At 40.5% G+C, this 2,910-nt stretch overlaps 1 long non-coding RNA gene across 1 annotated transcript; it reads right to left on the reverse strand.

The window, feature by feature from the left end:
* Nucleotides 1-630: 630 nt before the first annotated feature.
* Nucleotides 631-2,180, reverse strand: LOC141025432 (uncharacterized). Its single transcript, XR_012186893.1, has 2 exons — nucleotides 1,802-2,180; nucleotides 631-1,357 (listed from the first exon to the last, which is right to left on the reverse strand). It is a non-coding gene; the product is annotated as an uncharacterized lncRNA (long non-coding RNA).
* Between the last annotated feature and the right edge of the window lie 730 nt (nucleotides 2,181-2,910).

Consider the following 2,910-nt stretch of genomic DNA (forward strand, 5'->3'; position numbering starts at 1 on the left):
GGGCACCTCGTGTGCTCTCCGGACTCTGTTTTCTTGCACGATACGTATTTCAGACGGTAAAAATTCATTATATAATCTCCCGAAGGTTTTGAAACTGCAAGAAATATGTCAACTTGTGACCCTCACTATTGGTCCCTGAAAGGTCATTGATTTTCATTTGCGACCTTTTTTTGACCAAAAACAGATGGTCAAAAGCTGGCAGTCGTAAACTGAAATTAACGACCTTCTCTGTGAGAAGGTCATAGACGTTTACGACCAAAACAGAAGGTCGTTGAACCCATGACCTTTTGTTTTGGTCACTGGCTGTCTGCCCAGGCCACGTCGGATCCGACGTGGCAATCTGACGTGGCAAAATTGCGACCAATTCAAAAGGTCGTTACTTAGAATCAGCCCGGTCCATTTCGGTGCTTTAGATGGGCCGTGCCCATTAATTCAGTCTTTTTAATATATTTTTCTGTTAATTTTCGCTAGCTACATGGGCCTGGCCCAGTAATTCGGCCTTTTAAATTTCTTTGCCTATTCCTTTTGACAGTTTTTTTGGTCTTGTTTTTTCTGGGCCATTTCTTTGCTGGGCCTCTCAAGTTTTCCCCTCAGAAATAATTGTTCAATATATCTTGGGCTGGGCCAAAATAATTGATCCAATCCAACTTCTTTTATTATGCCATTGACATTACAACACATCACACTACAAGTTATCTTGGGCCTAGCCCAGTTTCGATACATTTTCAAAGCAACATGGAATACTATAGGAGCCCAAAATATCTTTACATGCATTCATTCTAGCAGTACATATCTTTATGTCCAAGGAACCAGTAAGTGCCAAACAAAACTATTCTACAGCAAAGAAAAGAAAATAGAAAGACATCACAGAAGTTCCTATTGTCCTCCTCCTTCAACATTTGAAAACCTTCACCTGGCAATAGATCAATCATGAGTGAGAAACAATACAGCAGCAAAAAAATGTTCAGACGATGCAAAAAATAACAGTCATTACACATGGTATTCGCGTACAGATTGTAAGTCATGGATCCATTACACATAGTTTTTGTGTTGTGGACTATCTTCATGCAATTGCTACTTGGTAAGGCATTACAATGCTCCAGGAAGTGTACCACACTACAGTAACAGTCTACAGTATGCACAGCTAGGAATTGTAAGTCACATTGCATATCCACACCAGAAACTAAGTCAAACATGCATGCTACTAATCCACTGTCCTGTAGTTGTGTCAAACCCACCAGCATCAGTATTCAGTAGTACTCAACCAATGACAGTAGAAAAATGTACTACCTCATCACCCATTTCGCGCAGGTGCTTGACGAAGTTCTGGAACTGGTTCTTGTACCCAGAGATGTAGCTGCAAACATGCATGGAAGACGCACGCAAAATTAGTTCACATATACTAGGAAATTAACAGAATATTTTATTCGACTAGTGCCATCAAGTTACACCAATTCACGACAAGGAGAAGAAAGGAGCATGACACGACATATTTATGTAAGATGTTGATTATTCAGAGAAGTTAAACTAAGTGCAGGTCACCCAAAACTGAATTTCTTGCAATCCAAACAACACAAACAGCACGGAGATGGTTGCATAGATACAAATCCATGTGGTAGCAGCAAAATTGACCAATCTGGACTGCATCTTCTCTGTTTGGTACTAACTAAATAAAAAAACTGGACTTGTTCATACAAATCCCTCTTGAATTCCTTGACACAACCAGGATTTGCATCAAATATTCCTTAATTTAGCAGCATTAGTAAGCAGAGAAAGAGGGGGAGGGAGATGGGGATGCTACCTGCCGTGGTGGGTCATCGTGGCCGTGCTTGATCTCGGGCAGGACCTCTTGGTCGCACTAGGGGCAGAGGAGAAGGCCTCTCATGCCCCTCCTCCTCGAGCAGAGCAGGGCCGACGGCTAGGTGCGCCCCTCATCCTCATCCTCCTTTAGCAGGGCAGCATCTGTTATAATTTGTGTTAAAATCTCCTAGGAGTTCAAAGGCTGGAAACAATCGTCTAGTTAGATTGTCAAAAAAGATCAAGTAATACCAAAAAGAACAGAAACCTGTTCTTAGCAAGCATAGTACGCTTCAGCAAACATGCAAGCCAGCAAACATAAAAGATACGTACTAGACTTGGGTACACGAGATCAGTTACTGGAAAAATTACACCAGGTCAGATTATCGAAGAAAGGTGCAACCAACACCATATTCTTCTATGCAGGACCAAGTGATGTGGCGCAAGAAGACATATCTGCGCAAATACTTGACTAACAGTATGATGGTTTATCTGTGCAAGAAGACATACATGTCCAGCAAGCCTAATTAATAGTGTCAAACTATAGCTATAAATAGCACATCAGTAGCAGCATAATATCAGAGATGTGATGCCACCGTTTACTAGTGCTAATGAAAATTGCTACACCAATTTTGACTAGCAGGTAAAGGTTCCAGCAATAGTTTGGAAATCTACAAACAGAAGACTGAGGCAATGGTTGCTTGGTACTTTTCCTGTTTGAAGATCAACCTTTCGCATTGATTACTGTCAAACATAAGAGATGGCAATACATATTCAGTGCTTCGGAGAATTAGATAGTTCTCAGAAAGTTCTTAGAATAATAATACAAGAACAAAGGAACACACACATCATGCAGCATATAAAAGAATTATGCATCGATCATCCATTAGGGGTCCAAGATCATGTTATAAGTTCTCCATAATTCAGAATAGTTGCCACTTAGAGTCATCAATACCAACACAACAACAGTCAACTAAAACTACGGCTACCTGATTGTCACTGTAATTTTAGTCAAACCAAGATTAATATTAGGAAAGATTATATCACGAGTTCTTGAGAGGAAATATACAAAATCAAGCAGAGGAGGGAGGCAGAGGTCGTGAAAGGAATTAA

The sequence above is a fragment of the Aegilops tauschii genome, chromosome 6, assembly GCF_002575655.3.
Source record: "Aegilops tauschii subsp. strangulata cultivar AL8/78 chromosome 6, Aet v6.0, whole genome shotgun sequence".
Taxonomy (NCBI): domain Eukaryota; kingdom Viridiplantae; phylum Streptophyta; class Magnoliopsida; order Poales; family Poaceae; genus Aegilops; species Aegilops tauschii.